Source organism: Dendropsophus ebraccatus, chromosome 4 (genome assembly GCF_027789765.1).
Source record: "Dendropsophus ebraccatus isolate aDenEbr1 chromosome 4, aDenEbr1.pat, whole genome shotgun sequence".
NCBI classification, from domain to species: Eukaryota; Metazoa; Chordata; class Amphibia; order Anura; family Hylidae; genus Dendropsophus; species Dendropsophus ebraccatus.
This window is the reverse complement of record NC_091457.1, coordinates 79,382,148-79,402,056: the sequence shown is the minus strand read 5'-3', so window position 1 is coordinate 79,402,056 and position 19,909 is coordinate 79,382,148. Positions and strand designations below refer to the sequence as shown.

The 19,909-nt window shown below is 39.1% G+C and overlaps 1 long non-coding RNA gene across 3 annotated transcripts in view; it reads right to left on the bottom strand.

Annotated features, from left to right (window-relative positions):
* LOC138789747 (uncharacterized) overlaps window positions 1-18,460 on the bottom strand; it is a 165,614-nt gene extending 147,154 nt beyond the window's left edge. For all 3 annotated transcript variants that reach the window (XR_011362783.1, XR_011362782.1, XR_011362784.1), the window contains exons 1-2: window positions 18,271-18,460; window positions 17,111-17,254 (exon numbers count right to left, since the gene is read on the bottom strand). This is a non-coding gene — a long non-coding RNA (uncharacterized lncRNA). The remainder of the gene's footprint in view (window positions 1-17,110; window positions 17,255-18,270) is intronic.
* Between the last annotated feature and the right edge of the window lie 1,449 nt (window positions 18,461-19,909).

Here is a 19,909-nt window from a genome sequence, read left to right as displayed (position 1 = left end):
ATATTCCCCCCCTCCATCTGCCAGTCTGGATTACTTGCAACTAGTGTTGAGCAAGCTGCTGAATGTTCAGGTTCGCCTAAACCCAAATGCTCTGCATTTGACTCCCGGTGGCTGGAGAAGTTGGATGCAGGCCTAGGGCTGTCAGGAAACCATGGATCCTTGTTTTTCAGGACTCCCTATGGCTGCATCCAACTTCTAGAGGCACTGGAAGTCAAATGCAGAGCATTTGGGTTTAGGCGAACCTGAATGTTCAGCAAGTTTGCTTATCACTACTTGCAACCTTTTATAGACCAGTAATTTAACTGGGTAACCATCTAGTTGCAATATCTAAGGGAGTAGAATGACAGGTCGCACTGGCAATATGCCTGCCTTTCCGCACCCAGACCCAACAGTTACCTCAAACAATGGCGCAGCAGAATAGCTCTGCTATCAAACCTGGATTTTTACCATCCCACATTGGCTTCCAGCCTGAGATGTATACTACTCCATAACCGTACTAGTCACCTGTTTACATATTAGCCACCTGTTTAGACCATTATTCCTCCACTAACCTACATTACTGCAGAAAAACGAGAGGGCAATCCAAAAAATCCAATATCCAATACAGGATAATCCATTATTTTAAACTGTATTTAGTCAGAAAGCCACAAACACTGTATTGATTCAACATTTCTGACAGCTTTTATGCATAAATCTTTTCTTACACTGCAAATGATCTCACAGTATTTCTTGTACAGTAAGTACAGTATTTTTGCTGGCTTCTATTTGCTTTGTATGGCAAGCATTGGATCATATTGTTTTTCTTTGCCTTGTTTTTGCTAAGAGTTCTCATTCAATTTTTTTCCCCAAATGACAATCTGGAACTAGGAGTTATTCACCCACAACTACTGTTATCCACATAAGCAATAATAAATGGTACTGAGGGTTTGTACTTAGTCTTGTGATAGATAGGATGGGCATCTACTTTATGATGGTTACTTTAAAGTTTTCTAATTGCAAATAGGGATATCTGACTACACACCTATAGATGACATTACATGAACAGCAAAACAGTATTTGCACCTATGAGATTCAGTACAGAGAAAGATTTTTTTAGTGTTGATGGACACAGACAAGTAGTTTGGTTCTAAGGTGAAATACAAGGTCTCTTAACCCCTTGTTGTGAATTGACAAGACCTTCTAGCTGTTCTCGCATGCTGGTGCTTGTAGAGGGCCATAGGGTGCCTAAGCCTGACCCAAAGTCTCCTGTTTTATTACAAGGTACAGTTTATTTGTGCACCTTCTTGTGTTTCCAAGGGGGTTTCCTGTGTCCGCATGTGTTTCATGTTTAGCTTGCTCATAGCAGAGCTTTATGAAATAGAATCACCGCAGCACAAAGTCTACAGAATCAGTCTAATAAAAGAAACACTAATTTGTGGCAAGCTTGAATGGCAGTTTAGAATTTGCACTCTGAAGGCACCTAATTCCTTTGATCCTGTGTTTTCTCCAGAATTGTGAGATATTCTCCAGGGAGAATGCTCTTTTACTGAGCTCTGGATGTTCAAAGCTTATTACAGGAAGCCTTCCTCCTGCTTTTAAATCACCTTCTGTACAGCAGACACCACTGTATGGAACCATAGGTTTAAAAAAAAGAAAAAAAGAAAAGGGGGCCTTGTTCTGGGGTCAGTACATCATGCTTTAACACAACTGCCAAGCTGACATATAGGGAGCCATTTAAACATCTGGAAATAGTTTGCACCTAGTTTGAGTAAGAAATAGCTGCATGAAATCCATAATTTGAGAGTTTATTGAATAGCCAGGATGAACGTCAACTGTTTGATAAGTTGTTTTCTTGCCCAGAACGGTTCACACGTACTTGATGAATCTGGTGTTCTTAGGTTACACCTGTTTGATTATGGCTTAATTTCCCAACTTTCAACACAGAGTGGGATAGATTTACTAGAAGGCGATTGAAATGTATTTACAAGGTTATATGAAGATATGATTATATAAGAGATTGCAAATATATAACACCCAGCTGCAGTGCACTTATATTACATACAGCTTTCTTTGTTTTTCCTATGTACAAATGTGGTTACCATGCGGTCCGGTAATCCAGATGTCTCCTGCATTATTTTCATGTGTTCGATACATCTGCTTTATTACTGTGGCAATCTGATCAACTCACCATACAATAGCTACATTTAATTGTGCATTTCTGAGAAAAGCCTATTTGCGTAAGACCACATGCACACAAGTGTATTTTGGTTATGGACAGTGTTGCACAGAGCTATAATACCTATGCCTCCAGGTTTATACCGAATCTGGAAGAAAGAAATTGTGACATGCCCCACCTGTATTACTTATAGAAAAAGAATAATTCTATGATATGGTGTCATACAGTGCACCATACAGTGCTGTAATGTGCAATATGTTATAAAAGTAGTCTGAGACCTGTGGCTCTCCAGCTGTTGCAAGACTACATTGCCCTGCATGCGCTGACAGTCTCTCAAGTGAAAAACCACAGGCACCATTGCATTATACATTTAGGGGTTAATTGCTATCCTGTAGCCTTCCTGCAGGCTTCCCACATAATAATTGACCATCTAAGAAACATTTGTAAAAATGTAAAATTGCTGCTAGGTAATTAACTAAAAAGACACTGAACTTAGTAAAGCTTTGGTTTAGACCAAAGTAAAAAGGTATTGTGCATTATATTGTATCAGGGATTATTCAACATGAGCCTTGTTGTCTGAAGAGATGCTCCTGGGTCAAGCTGTAAACATGGACGAGTGTCTAATATCCCATTTATAGCACTGGTGTACTTTTAAAGTAACTGTGAGTTTTTGTTTATTTGCTTATCTAAACCTAGTTTCTGTGAAGGCATTGTGTTTACTTATTTTTGCTGATGTTTCCAGCTATGTTGATTCCTATTTCTCCACTAAAATGATTTCCTAATGCTGCCTACATATCCCATGATCGCTCTGGTTTTGCAAAGAGGGGGTGGAGTCTCTTTGCAGCACTTGCTCTGAGACCTTATTGCAGTATACATAAACCATATAGTATTTCTAAAGGGCCTTTTAAAACTTCAGATTTTCATAAAACACCTCAATTGTGATTATAATCATATGAGTCCTATAAATCCAACTATATGCTACTGACTGCTGGGGTTAAGCCAGATGAACAGAGTAAACCTATAAGTGGGTTGGTGTCAGTTCACATTAAATGCAGTTACATTTTCTTATTCAAAGTGCATTTTGTACAAAAATATTGCCACAAGGAATGATTTGACCTATAATCACAACTGGGTTGTTTTATTAAGATTTGTCATTGTCGGTGGAGGTGTATAACTATATATTTTAATCCCATAGAAAAGTAGCATCTTACATATCTATTAGGGGTGGGGTCTGGGAGCTGCCAGGAGGAATCTTGCAGGTGATAATGCCATCCTACGTTTACAGGAAGTCAGCCAGCTGACCCAGGACAGATCACATCCTGAAACACATAAAGCCGTGTCATTTTCTGGTGGTCTGAGTGATGGTCAAATGACCCAGATAAAGTAATGAAATGTATGGATGCTGCAGAGATGGAATGAAACAGATGACACTGCAGGAGTAGCAGACATATGTGTGCATCATATGGTAAAAAATAACCAGGAGTACAGAGAGAGGCAGAGGGTACCTCTCAATCACCAAAGTTAGGGTGCTTCCTCTCTCTAGAGCAGTGCTTCTCAACTCCAGTCCCCAGTTACCCCCAATAGGCCATTGTTGAGGATATCCCATACAAATAACACATGTGGTGATACCTGATGCACTGACTATAATTATATTACATGTAAAATCCTCAAAACATGACCAGTTGGGGGTACTTGGGGACTGAAGTGGAGAAACACTACTGCCACTGCATATAGATATTTTTTTTCTAAAGCATCCACAAAATATTATTTTTTTTTTGTGTCCATGTTTCTTCTCCATATTGAGTATAATATAGTGCAGAGGCATCATCTATTTGTGGCTTTGCAGTCATTGTCAAGAAGTCAGGATAATCATGGGAGTTGCAGGTTCACACTGGCAGGAGAGCTACAGATCCAAACTACTGATACAGAAAGAAATACCAAGATATGCTGGCACCAAAGCATCATATGTCACTGGCAATTTGAAGGATTCTCGAAAGCTTATCAGTAGTAGTAGGACAAGAGAAAAAGCTCGACTGCTACCATGATGGTGTCACAGCAGCCTCTGCCAACCAACATCTCAAAGTGATTATCAGCACATCACATCGTGCCAGAGCAGCCTGCAATTATACAATTACATTGATACAAGCTTTCAGCAAGTGTTTATTTTGCCTGCCAATCATTGAGCTTACTGGAAAACAAAAGATTGAACCGCCCCAATCTGAAGAGTTTCTCTTGTCTGTCATTTTGCATCTTCCTCCATCTTCCTCTATCTTGCCGTTTCATGTATAGTTTGTATCTCATAATGACATTTTTTACATTTTTTACACAGAATAATTGTTTAGCCTGGTAAACAGTGCAGCCCGGACCACAAACAGACAAATAACAGGGTTAATTTAAGGTGCGTATACCTCCATGTTATAAAAGAACCATAGAGACAGAATGATTATTTATAATATTTAAAGGGGATGTCCACCTTCTTTCTGTTTTTGTTAAAAGAATATTAATGATGATAATATGCTACTTATTTACTGTGCTTTACTTTAGTTGTTTGTTATGCATGCTGGTGAAGTCCTGTGGACTTTAATGGGCTTTGGCATTTCTCCCAACACCGCTCTCTAGCTCTGCATTAGGATTCTCCCTCTGATTTTCAGTAGGTATGTAATACATGCCTGATATCACAGTTTGTCAATTCAGGTGGGATGAAATAAAGTCCACATGTATAGTTAGGAGTCATAGTCATTAAAAATAACATGTCATCAGGCATGTCAAAAGTTATTGTTATTGAGAGCACAGCAGCAGCCCGATTCACTCTCTGGCTGCTTTATAATTCAAATAATGTAGTCTTAGGGATTTACATTGTCAGAATTAGTCGATCAGGAGATACAGTCGGGGAGTGTATCATGCTGCTGCTGCGCTCTTGTCCCAGCTATATCTCCTGATCACAGTGTGTCTCTGCAGTGAAACCTGCTGCAATCAATAACTTTTGACATACCTGATGACATATCGAAAGTTATTGTTAATGACAGGTATGCTTTATAACATGAATATCTACAAATTCAATCCCAAATCCCCCACAATATGACACTTATCGATACACCTGAATAGTTAGTGCCTCTTTAAGCATCAACAAAGAAAAAGTAGATCATATTTACTTGAGAAAGAAATATTACAATGTTCCTGCCAATGACACAGAGAAGTGAAAAAATATGTAGCGTGGGATAAGTTCCTTTAAGTTACCCCACCCTTCACTGTATTTGTATTATAATAGAGGGTAATTACTCAATGTAAAGGTGAAGAACTGTTTCTTGTTCTGACAATGTTACGAGATGTTCAGTAGTTTTGCAGGACATAGTATGAGGTTTACTCAAGATCAGTGTAAGCTGGGGACAACCAATTACAAAATTTGGTCACACTTTTACATTTTCTGCAGCAGTAATTCATTTTATTTACAATTATTTTGGCTGATTGAACACTTGTGCAGTAATTCACGTGTAATTACTCCATAGTGCACAAATCCCACCATCTCCTTCCTGCTGTGAACTTCAAACCACAGGTCAAAAATCCAGATGAAACAGATATAATCACTAAATATTCTCCCTGAAATATTAATGAGATTTTAATTTAGTGCTTTTTAAAATACATCTTTCATCAGTGCCTCTTTATTGAATCATTATTTTATTTAAACATTTTTAATCACATAAAAAAAAATAATAATGACATTTTTGGCTGGGTGCAAGATATTGAGCAGTGTATTGTCTTCTTGTTAAATGGTAAAAAAGAAGGTCCTAAGATATATTTTGGCCTAATTTAGCTTGATTACAATGCTGATAATTTCACATCTGCGACAAACATCGTTAACAGCTATTATGTATATGGAACAGGTTACAGGTGAGTAGAATTTTTTTTTTTTATAGTGGTCGCCCCATAAGGTGGGGATGCGGCCATTTTTGAATTTCCCCACAACATTGTACCTGGGGTATAAGACGACCCAACTTCTAAGAAGATTTTTTTTGGTTAAAAAGTCGTCTTAAACACCAGAAAATACAGTACATTTGCTTTAAGTGTTGCATATGAATAGAGCGGCGCTGACGTGGGGAAGTTGGTGCCGCAGTCCTTTTTTTAAACCACGGCCCAGTTTCCTCACACAGTGCCGGTCTATTACCAAGCACTGGCCCAGGCTGAAGCACTGGAGGTGGGCCGGCCCACTCCCAATGGGAGGAAACGCCCGCCGTTCTATGACGCGGCTCCATTAGAAACAATGGTGTGCCGACACCGTTCTATTCATATGCGACACTTAAAGCAAATATATCTGATGGTACATTTATTAAAGATAACCACACAAAAACAGGGAATAAAACAAAAGATCACAATCATGGCTGCTCAAGTTTCTCAAGAAAGAAGTCAGCACTTCTACATTGTCACAAAGACTTATTTTCTAATGAAGTCTCTGGGTTTCCTTGGTTCTCCATCAATCCCTTTAAAGAGGACCTGTGGCCAATCAGAAGAAAATTGTATATGAGTTTATAATCTCTGGTCTCCCCAACAGTGGGAGTAACTTCCCTTCCCTGAATAGCCACATTTTGTTCTGTCCAGCATCAGTATTTGACTATGTTCTATTGTGAATGGTCTGATCTTGTCTTATCTTATATATATACTTGTATCACTCTTCACTGTAATCCTGCCTGTGATGATACATAGGAGGCTTTGCAATGATTTTTCAACAGAACAGAAACTTTCAGCTTATTATTGGATTTAGTGGCCATGATAAAAATGCTAATATTTCAGCATTGTTTTAAAATCTAGATATAATGAAAATATGTAAATCAAAATTCTTAAAAGAAACACAGTTAACATACACACCTGATTTAAACATCAGGTTATATTCTGATAACCATCGCCAACAGTTTTCTTTCTGTAAAAGTATAACAGTCATACGCACTTCCCTACAGTTCCCGTTGCAATACCAGCACTTCTAATGAAAATGGAAGCTGCAGTAAAAGACCCTGTGGATACATGAACCACAATTGGTGTACTTTCCATCCCATACGGACTTGTGAGATTTGGTGCACACTGTAAGTTTGGCACAGATCCTGTATGAGATCATCCTAAGTATTAGCTGCTTAGCGGTGCTTGCACTGCTTTTACTGCTCTAATAAGGCTAATAATAAAGTAGAAGTGATATGTCTAGTCAAATGGAAAATCCCACTTGAATATTTACTAAGCCCTCCCCCCTAAAGTATTGACTCATTTTAATATCGTGTCAGCAGTAAAGCCGCAGTCCAAAAATATGACATATTTAACATCTCAGGAAAATAAACAAGACGCCAAGGATCAAATCCAACAGGTTCTCTGAGGACTCCAACTAATCAAGATTAAAAATGCAATAAACTAGTAGAAATATCACAAGACAAGGCTGGAGGAAATACAGCAGCTTCAACACGACTCTGAAATGATGAAGATAATAGGTCAATGACTTTTATATTCTAAGCGTTTCTGAGCATCACCGCAGTAAGATTTTGTTATATCTTGCCTATTTGAGAAGGCTTCTGACTTTGTCTTAAGCAGCAAATTATGTTAATCCTTCAGCAAGTGATATTGATTTTTGTTCCTAACAATCGATCCTTAATTTGGGTTACATCATTGTCCGAGGCAGTTCCAGACATGATAGGTAATGCTGTGAAGGCCGCTCATTACTGAGTCTCCTATGTCCAGTTTTCCATCTGTTAATGATCATTTGAAATGTAAGGAATGTGGTAATCACTTATTAGGACGTTGTTATCCAGATGGCTGACCTACCTCAAACCTGGACATTAAGAGCTTCACCTGCTGGTGCATTCATTAGGGACCAGCACTGATCTGTTCACCATTAGTTATTGTTTTATGATTACAAGTGGTCATCTGCCTGGCTACAGTCGGCTACCTTCCACACAAAGCCAGGAGACAGGATGTTTTTATTTTCCTTTGAAATTGTTTGAATAAATATGTATTCATTTATATCACATGTAGGAGGCGTAGAAAAATAATACTGAGGCTACATATACAACTACTTAATAAAGAATATATATATATATATATATATATATATAAAATTTCATTTTTTACTATTTTCTATATTTTTAATATAATCACTGCAACTGGTCCATCATTAGAGATGTACCAATCGCAGTGTGAACTGACAGAAGGGACCGGTTTCTGATAGCTCGCTCAGCCTTGATCTCCTCCACTATGTGTGGAAACAGTTCAGAGCCAGGAGAGAACCGCAGCATACCATACATATGGTCACAGTATGGGAGTAATGCTGGTCTATGTACTGTTGTTATTATTTGGTCCTTATATAATGTAGGTCAGTGTACAGTGGTTTTTATGTACGTAGTAACAGTAAAGTGGTAATATATGATCACTATGTGGAGGTAATATATGTGACCATGTTATAGCAGTATTATTTGTTAATTAAAAAATGTTGGTAGTACAGTGGGTTTTGTTTAGTAACAGTATGGGAGTAATGTGTTTTGCTTGTATAGTGGTATTATTTGGTAACTGTCAGGCTTTTATATAAAGGTGTACAGTATTATGTCATAGTGTATTATTACATGTCATTAAAGTGAATGTCCCATTAGATACATCGATGTGCTTTTTTTAACCTTAAATGATCAGCAGTTCCCTTGTTCGCCGCCGGTCTTTTCCCAAGCAGCAGCCCACCCTGGAGCACTGGGGGCAGGCCCGCTGGCCCCCAATGGGAAGAAACCCCTCTGTGACGTGGCTCTATTAGAATCAATGTCACAGAGGGGAGGGAATATTGCCACACTGGGGGCAGCCCGGTACTCTGGAAAAGAATGTCACTGAGTGTGGCAACTGGGAAGAAATAATTAAAAAAAAAAGATTGTGCCACCAATTAAGGTAAAAAAAAGCACTGTGATGTACCTGATGGGACATTCTCCTTGGGGAAAGGGGGATAGTTTTTTTAATCTTCTTAAGGGGGGTTCACAAGGTATTAGTGCATTTATGGGGGGTATGAAGTGGATTACACCTAATTGGGGGGGGGGGCACACATATGACTAACCTGTATATAATTATTATAATTACTTCACCCATGTCTCTTACTAAAATTATTAAGGTTATAAAATAGAACAGTGTTATGTAGATGACAGTACTATCCTGCCTAATCCGACATCAGTGGGTGAAGAGATGTAACTGGTGGCTGGGCAGTAGAGTTGCTGAGGCCGCTGACTATGGTGCCTACATTTCATTGATAAGATTTAGATCCCTGCACAATACTCAACAGGTGTCATACAGTGGCCTTTGGTCCAGTTATGTCTCTTAACGCTGAGGGATGTGTGTGTGTATTTGTGCTTTAATTGCTGTGAAAAAAAAAATGTCTGGAGTTGTCCTTTAAAGCTGCCTTTGAACTACAAGTGGTAGCATCAGTGCAGGGAGCTGTTGGCTCTCTGCTCTGCAGTAGCTTCCAAATGAATCTGCATCCAGATAATGAAAGCTACTTTGAGCCCTATAGAATCTGTGTGGACTACCTTGTAAGTAAGCCACTGATACTTGTATGTACATATGGTATGTGCAACTTGTATATCGGCAGAGCATGTAACATCTTTAGAAGAGCCAGAAGATTTCTACTATTATATCCCATATAAACAACTATTCGTTTGATCACTATTGCTGGTGGGTTGTTACATAGACTCATTAAGGTTACTCTAAAGTGGCTGGGGAGCAAGGGGCCCATACTTTTATTGTACTAGGATCTTTGCTGTCTATGTCTATCACTACATATGAATATGGATATGAAAAGGTTCCGTTTAAGGGTTCCTTCACATGTACTGTATCACAGCAGATTTCACGCTGCGAGTTCTGCAGCTAAATCCACTGTGATTGTCTGCACTGTCATTTTGTTTGGCTTTACATTCTTGCTGTAGATTTTTCATTCCTCTGAGAGAATGTACCCCCTTCCCACCTAACCCATCACTGCCCATCTAATACGTTACCTGGCCGCGCTCCGGCCTGCTACTCCAGTTCCCAGCTCCCTTGCATCCCACTTAGCTAGTCAATGACTGCAGCAGGGCAGAGCACTGATTGGCTGAGCAGGACACCTGGGAGCTGGCAGCCTGAGAAGTGCGGCCAGGTAACGTATTAGTCAGGCAGCGCTGGGTTAAGTGGGAAGGGGCTACTCATACCTGCAGTGGAATGAAAAATCCGCTGCGAGAATATAAAGCCATAAAAATTGACAGTGTAAGTAACATCCCTACTAAACCTTTCATTGCTCCTAAACTAAACTATCCCTATCCTGTTAAAACCTAAAGACATAAAACAAGTTCAGTTTGGTATTTAATGCAAATTATTTGCATTGGTAAATGTGCTAGAACAGTAAATTAGCCAGGAAGCTTGCTAGCCTTAACCTTCCTAATATTAGGATATACAATGTAGCATGCCTGACTGAACAGCTCATAATTTGTGTACACCATAACAGGGTCTTTAACAACTATACCATCCCTTGAACCTTGCAGCAATATTTGCCTTTAACATCCCGCTTACCCCTGACCAACCAGAAAGACCTTTCGCAACCAAACTTATTTATTGGAAGGTGGTCCTTAAGATGGATGCAGAACTTTTGAAGCCTTGTCCTGCAGTATATACTGTAAGTCACCTCTGTGCAGATAGGATTGAGGCAAATAGGAAAAGAAATGCGGACTAAGCAATCTTATACTCATTGGGTATGTTTATTTTGGTTTCTTAAATCCTGACACGTAAACATGTGTAATGCTTTTTCTTCTAGTTCCTAATCTATATCTCTGCACATATACAACCTGAATGCCAGTTGAGGTCATACTGTAAAATGCCAATAACTTCATGTCATCTACAATATGTAAGAAATGGTATAGAAAACCCTAAACAAATTAAAGATAATTGACCACCAGGTGGCTGCTTTTTTTTATTTTTTTTTAACCTTGATCAATAAACACTGGCACCGGGATGTGGGTGTTGAAAAGCCGCCCAGTTCTTTTCCTGAGCACCAGCCTGTCCCCCCTCCCCCGATAACCCCTCCCCTTTGTGATTTGGCTCCATTGATTCTAATCGTCACAGAAGGGAGGGAGTTTAATTAGTTCATTAAGGTAAAAAAAAAAAAAAGCAGCGATGTACCTAATGGTACAATCATTTTTAGTAAATAGATAAAGAAGGAGACTGGAAGGAAGCTTATTTCTGGTTCAGAAAAATGGTTGTCACCCATTTAGCCATAATCTTGATCAACTATACTAAATGTCTACTACACAAGGAATATCCACCATAATTCTGCCCCTATAAAAAAGAAAACTGACCTTAACAGGATGAGGGTGTAATTTGTTTAAATAAAGCTGCATTATACGCACTCACCAGAAGTATCTTCCTCAGACTATTTTTATCATATTAACATGAGATAATCCTTTTCTATATGGATATCTCATTTTTATTACCCAGAGTGGTCCCAACTATGATAATAATTGGGATCTTTTGAAGAAGGACCATGGTTGACCAGTTGATACTAAGGGCCCTATTCCACAGGACGATTATCGTTCGCATAATAGTTAACGATAAATGATTCAAACGGCTGCTATTGTGAAAGACCTGAAATCGTTCACCCATTTACATGGAAAGATAATCATTACTTATGATCGTTCTTGCCGTCGTCTTGTCGTCGCTATTGCGTTCGTCACTACTGCAAACGACGGAACGACGTCTTATTCAATGCGAACGATTTGCAAACGAACAACAATAAAAATAGGTCCAGGTATTTCTCGTATGGTCGTTAATCATTAACTACTATTCAAAAGAACGATTATAGCTTAGATTTGAACGACTTAACGATAATCTGAACGATAATCGTCATGTGGAATAGGGCCCTAAGGCTGGCTTTCATTAAAAAAAAAAAAAAGAGTTGTCTTTATATAGCCCCAAAGGGATATTCCCACTGGAATATCCTAGGGTTATGGCAAGCATGTCTACAGTTAATCTCACAGAAACCCAGTTATTTGAAGGATAATGATACTCACACAGGTGACAAGAATTCTGGTCCCATGTGCAGAACTCAGATCTCTGTCAGTTTCACAAAGCTAAATTGAGAGGCTGTGTTTATTTAAACAGGACGACACAGAACCTCTTCCTTAGTGATCAGTGGGGGTCTCGAACAGTGTGACCTATTCTTTAAATAGATAAAAGTTCTGTTAGCGGGACAACATCTTTTGGCCACTAACTATAGTCTTGGTTTTTTAAACATGGTCCTTTGTCTATATTCTAACAACTGGGTGTTCTTTTTTCTGTTAAGTTATATTTAAAATTGTTCCACACTAAAGGGCAAATTTAAAAGGACTGATATATTTTAGTATTTAAGTAGTAACCTTACAAAAGATAATGCATGCCTATACTTGCAGAATCCGTGGTCTTGCCTACGAAGGGGTTAAAGTAAACAAGATGTAAATATTGAACATCCATCATGTCTGTAGCTGTTCATTTAATGTATTTACATAAATTCACGGTCAGATTGTGTTTAATGCATTAACATGAAAATGCAATGTGTTTAACACTTGAGCAGTCGGTTTCTTTGTCCCCTCCATCATTAAGTGATCAGTAGGTGCTAAAAATAATAATCCTGTATATATGGAATGTGCTTTTGATGAGACTTCTGAGCATGGATCAGGGTAGGTTCAGTGTGGAACGGCTGTGTGAGCATGTTGCACCTGTGTGGGTCAATGTACTTTGATGTCTTTAAGGTGCCAAAATGATCTGGAAAATAATATTTGGCATATGTATTTTTTATAGCCGTTGCAATCCATATGTTAACAATATGTACAGAAATAATAGCTGGATGTTGTGGGGGCGAAGTGATGGAAATTGTGTAATTTTAGGTTTGGCTGTAATTTAAAGCAGGTTTGATGTATTTATGGATATTACTGGGAATATTTCCCCTTTACAGATGCCGATAAAGGGAATATTTTATATCTATATAAACCTGTGTTGTAGTGAGCTACATAATGTTTTAACACAGGATACGAGGCTTTTGTAAAGAGCATATCTAATTTCTATTATATCACTGCACCTAGGGCCCAACAGATATGAAACTGTTGCCAGAATACTGCCTAGTCCGGCATCACAATTTGTGGTTATATACAGAGAAAATCCCTGACTTGGACACATTGAATTCATGGGCCAAATAGCTGCTTGACAATTGCATTGAGTTACTCTATATTATGCACATTGGTTCGTTCAACTTAAACCAAAATAATTTTGCAATGCAAAAAGACCAACTACAGCAAGCAGGCTGTCTTATCATTGAAGATGCCATTGCTTATCTCTCATTTACCAATATATGGAAATGCCAGTGCTTGTCCTCGTCATACTCGGAATGGACTTCTGCAGTAATATCCTCCAAGACATACTATACCATCCTGACCCCTTCAATCTGTATTTGGCTGCTCTGTTTATTCATCTCTCCACTGTCACTTCTATGTGTCAGCCCCCCTGTTTACAGCTAATGACAGAAATATAAAAAACCTTTCAAAGTTCTCTAAGACCTGTTTTCATTCATTCTCAGATACCAGCACAAATATAGCCTCCTATGTCCTATGCTCTTTTCAAATTTTAGTAGGCTTGTCTCCAGGACCACCCATGACTCTCCATGATTAGAAGAAATACAATACAGCAGACCATTTAATAACCTACTATTCCAACCTGTTGCTAAGAAGCCTTTGGTGGAATTGGCAAACCTCAGAAAAAGAGAAGTTTCTCTTCAACTCATGAACCACTGGACTTGTTTATAGTGTCTCTCTCTGGGGGACCTAACACATCTGCACATTACATGGACAGCCCTATGGTCAAAGGGCAATGCTTCACTTCTCCAGCGGTGGTGTGGAAGGTGAATTGTTATTGCTGGGTTCCCTCACAGATTACAACTGATTACTGGGGTTTTTACATTTACCCGGTTTCCCGCCACTGGATTTATGCTCATACTTAAGCATTGAAGCAATGCATTGCACTGCATTGCACTCATCAGCGTTATTGGCACTCTGCTAGTACTGCCTATCTGAGGCAGGCGCTACAATCAGATTTTCTATAGCAGACATCAAGGCCTTCAAAAGAGAATTATAACCAGTTGACACCCTGCAATTGTGTTGTAGGGGTGACAGTCAGACCCCTCATAGGTGCGGTACCCATCAATTCACTTTTTATATGCTATGATTGCTATTGATTGCAGCATGTAGAGGGTTAAACTGCTGGGATAGGGCTGAAATCCACTGATTTCAAGCAGATGTTGTAAGATATAGCCAGCACCCACTGCATATAAAGAAGGCTTAGCCCCTGAGCTTGCTTTATATTCAATGACTGCTAACCCTCCATAAAAAGTATATCGACAGTCATTAAGGGGTTATTAAAAAATATCTCATACTTTTGATTATCTACTGCATTTACACATACCACATTCACGCTATGAGTCTTGCAGTGAAATCCACTGCGATATGTGATACAATCATGCCCTGTGGCTTTATTTAACTAATCATCTGACAGGCCTTTAAACAAGGTAGTATGTTACCTGCCTGTGCTGCCGTCTGCTTCTCTGGCTTCCGGGTCCCCAATGTCTCGCCCAGTCTGGCTGGTTGCGGTGCTGGGAGCGGGCATCAGGGAGCCGGAGAAGCAGGGAGCGTAGTCTGGTAACATATAACCTTGTTTAAAGGCCCGGCAGATGATTAGTTGAGTAGGATGAGGTTACATTCTACAGAGCCATAGGGTATAACTGTACCACATATTGCAGCTGATTTCAAGGCAAGACTTGCACCGTGTACTCTGCTGCGAATGTGGTATGTGTGAACACAGCATAACACCATAAATCTAAAATTTATAATTATCTGATCATTAAATGGCTGCCTATAAATTTCAGACTTTTTTTCACAACATACAAGAACATCTGATGCACAATGTTAATCGTTTCACAGATAATATATATTGACATGCTGATCTTTTTGTTGAGTTTAGATAAAAGAACAATGTCATTCTATGATACAATGGTACAGTACTTGGCAATACGTTACAATACACACTTGGCAGCAATATATGTCACATGGTCACAATTCTTCTAAAGTCAGATGCCTGTGTTCTTTATGACAGATACCATGGGGCTGAAAAAAAAGAGTCCTGTTTCCTTTTTTTTACAGCTCATTCAGTTGAGCTTATTTCAGCCTCCTGATTGCCTGTCTGTCCGCTGCTTAGAATTTCAAATGAAAGCCATGCAATTCACTGAATTTAAATCAGCTGCAAACAGGCTGGAAAATAAACAGGTGATTTTCAATCTCTGTCTGAGAAGGGAAGAATTCTGTTGTCCCTTTTCCTGCGAGCTGCCGACTGATGAAATGTTTGATGCATGGATCAGACGGTACATATCTACACTGATGTATTGTGATGAGCAGGGCATACAGACAGCAGTAGTGATGCCCAAACACACTTCAGCCAGTGGCGTTGGGACCAGCCATGCGCTCTGTGTCCTAATTAGCCCTGGCCTAAAGAAAAACTGTATGACAAACACATAAACACAATATGGTATAGACAGGTTGATAGGTAATGAAAGGGATGCAATGTGCCACCTGTGTTAAACAGCTTTGGAAGCAACATACACGTCTCCAGGAAGTCTTGACAAATGCAACTCTTTATGGAATCTATTCTTTTGCAATCCAGAACACAACTTGATACTGTGAGTGGTCTAAACCACAGGTCACATTGACCACGTGGGAGTTCCTCCTTGGAAGTGGATGCATTTGACTCTCATTTGACCTGGCAACCAATTGCTGAATATAGCAGCCATAGATTGTATGCCCCACAACCCTTGGTTGCCATGTAAGCTAAGAATTACAGAATGATGGTGACAGCACCTTTGCAGGCCAATGCCACTATGTTTTGCAACCTTTTTAACTTCCACTTTAAAGTGGTGGCATAGGGCAGTATTGATTTGCCTACTGTGCAACACATTTGAGGGGAAAAAGGAGCATACAAATTTAAAGTATAATTAAGTGGCACCATGTAATATTGCAATTATACATTTAACGCATTAAATCACATTGCATAATACAACTTAGTGATGACCAGTGCAGCACCATCACATAGAATGTTTCTCAATGCACACATGACAACATAGTTTTTAAGGGGGCAGATATCAGGCATCTACAGTGCACCACTCTTACAACCCCACTTTGGAATGTGCAGGCATTTTTATTGCAAACAGATTCAGATATATCTCATTAAGGACTATGTTCACACTCAGCATTTAATGCACGTATATTAGCGTTAATTAGTGCTATTTTGCTGTGAATACACAATTTCTGCACATGCAGTTGGATCTTGGATCTGTGCCTTAATAGTAATAATGTCCCCCTGTATTGCCCCAACAAAATAAAAAACAAACATTATACTTACCTAATCGAAGCATGGAGCCAGTCTTCCTGGGTCGGTTGTACTGCTGTCAACGCCCCTAGCTTTTGGTGCCCTGTGCGGTCGCCCTACCCACATAGTTTTAGAAATGGCGCAGCACGCATGCCAATAGCTGGGAGAGGAAACGTCATCTTGTGATTTGAGGCAGAATGATGCCTCCAGCCACAGGACTATTGGCAGAGCAAAGAGCCCTTGGCTCCTGCTCTGTACACCCAGTACTTACCTCGACGCTAGGAAGTGGGACACATGGGGGCTGTCCCGGGACATCAGGACATCACCCCAAAATCTGGACTGTCCCACTAATCGGCAGAATTGGGCAGGGGGGGGGGGTGATTCAACATGTATGAGTGGAATACCGCTTTAAGCACATGGCCTTGTACTTTGTTAATTAATAGAACCTATCTTCTCATCTCATCTGCAAGCAATTTACAATTTATAAAATTGCAATTTATAAATTTGTTTACCCAAACCAAAACAATATATAGAAAAGGTTTGCTATCTTACCTTTAATGAAAGTTGATCTTCAGGCCATACATGAGGTGCTGACGCAAGTTGAAGAAAGTCTCACTGAGAACATCTATTTGTCTTATTCTCTCATAGACGTCAGTAGACAAATGAATTGTTGGCTGAAAACGCAAGGGACAATTCCTGGAAAAGACCAAAAATAATGTTGTTGACCTTGTTGTTAATAATGTATATAAAACCATTACATTCAATATTAGATGTACACCTGTTTTCATTAACAATTTGGTTTTGTCTTCAGAGCGTTCATCTGACATTTGTTTGCTTTGTTTTGCAAAGTCCTACCAATGTCAAAATATATAAAATATGAAAGGAAGAGCTGATATTGCCTATAGCAAATACTGAGCTGCTCCTATTTCATAAAGTATGTAAGAAAATCTGGCACATTATTATTGTTTTTTTTTTCTGACAGCAGCACCTTCTTCTTTTGCATTATTTTTCATGCATAACCATCCTCCTTTTTAGCACCTTTGTATAGTATTACAGACATTTACTATGTCATTTTTGTTGTTTTGTGTTCTTGATAATAATGAAGATAATTTAGGTATTAATGTAGCTTTTGGTTTATACAAAGAGTTCATCTACATAAGATTAAGCTGAATAACTTTTTACATTCATTGCATTATTTATGTTACAATGTGTATTATATTAACAGCTATGTTCAGGTTTCAGTAGGCATCAACATTCGCTCTGCATTACTTTGCATCAAGACAAAATGATCTATTGTTTAAATCAAGTGCTTATGCTAAACATATTTTTACAGAATTTTTATCCGGGCTGTACGAACAATCCACTTACATTTGTGCAGCCATGGAAACTGACAGCATACATATATCTGTGCTGTCAGTTTCCAGATCACACAGCAGTGCATACTGAGCCTAGTGAATCATTCTAGAGAAGGTGGCAGAGGGAAAGACAGAATGGGATGCTGGATCACAGCAGCAGTGCCATAGGTAAGTATCCACTGTTGTGTGATCTGGCAGTGCTCCTGGCCAATAATGGGCTGTGTAAAAGGTGGAGACTTGGAGACTTCTTGTTCTGTACAGATCATTGCCCAGTATTGTGCTTCTTATCAACACAGACAGAAGCGCAGCGAAAGGTAACACCTTTATATAGATACACACAATAGCCGTTGCTCTCACCTTTTGTGGATGAGGCCGCACAGCATGCTTACTAATATGTCCCATGCAAGGTATAGGGTCTGGAGATGTTCATGATGTTTATGTCCTTGAGGTGTGCCATAAAGATCATGTTCTCAGCGTCTGTAGAAGCGTACTTCTGTTATGTGAAACAGCTGTCTTGCTGCTTAGCTGATTGAGCAGCTCTGGCATCTTCATCATGCTCGGCCTGCACTTGTATTTCGTAAAGATTTTTAAATAGATTTAATAAAGACTAGAGATTTTAAAGGTGAGTGCCTTCTCCATTTTTCTATATTTTTGCATTTACTTATGTTCTACACATTCTAGAAGAGTGAGCACCCCATATTTATATGCAAAACCAAACTCTGCACATCCCTGGGATTTCCTAAATAATAAAGGAGTGCTGGTTGCTGTTTCTTCTCCTTTGTCATGTTCTACTTACTTACTGTCCTTGGATGTTCATTGGTTCTTCCTGCTTCTAAGTTGGTTATTTGGAGTAGGACTTGCCCATGCAGCCATTTGCTGGCCTCTGTGGTATCACAGCTTGTTTGTTATATTTAAATCATGCTCAGCTACATAAAAAGGGGGTATTCCAGCAAAATAATTTTCTTGAGTCTTATGGGAGTGTTTGACAAGAAGCCAGTCCAAAGTTTCCAATATATACAGTTAATGCAGCTCTTTCTGCAGTTTGGCTATTTTGTTAACAGCCAAGTCATAAGTGTAATAAATTTGTGCAAAAGCCTCAGAAAAATAAAAATATTTTGGTTTTGCGATGAGACTAGCTGGTGTGCAACCAAAGTTTCTGTGACGCCTAGCCAGAAGTAATTGTTCCTATTGTATGGCATTGTATGAAGCATTTTGTAGTAGAACATTAAGTAGCTAAGGCTCCATTATAAAGGACTGTGAGACCACATACATGCTATGTTTTTGTTATAGATTTATGTTCTTACATGCATGTACATTGCATGTTATGTATGTACTTTTTTTGTATTTTCCACTTTCTTAGCAGAGATTCCAGTTCAATCCTATTTCTTTCATACCAAACAAGCTATAAAAAGTAAAATGCAAAAAAACATCTATTCCTCTGAATCTGCAGTTTTTACAATTACCCCATTTGTGGATGTAAAGTGTTCTGCGGGCGCACAACATGGCTCAGAAGAGAAGGAGCACCCTTTAAATTTTGGAGTGTGGATTTGGCTGGAATAAATGTAGAAGGCAATGCTACATTTTTCAAAGCCCCCCTAGTGCCAAGTGAAAACCCCCCAAGTGACCCAATTTTGAAAACTACACCATTTAAAGGGGTTATCCAGCGCTACAAAAACATGGCCGCTTTTCCCCCTCTCGTCTCCAGTTCAGGTGTGGTTTGCAATTAAGCTCCATTTACTTCAGTGGAAATGAGTTTGAAACCCCACCCAATCTGGAGACAAGAGAGGGGGGAAAAGTGGCAATTTTTTTGTAGCGCTGGATAACCCCTTTAAGGAATGTAACAAGGGGTACAATGGGCATTTGGACCCTACAGGTTTTTCACAGTTTTTTTTTTTTTGCAAAAGTGGGCTGTGAAAATGAAAAATTACATTTTTCACACTTATATATTGGTGAAATCGCACATTTTTCAAATTTCAAAAAGATTGGAAGAGAAAAA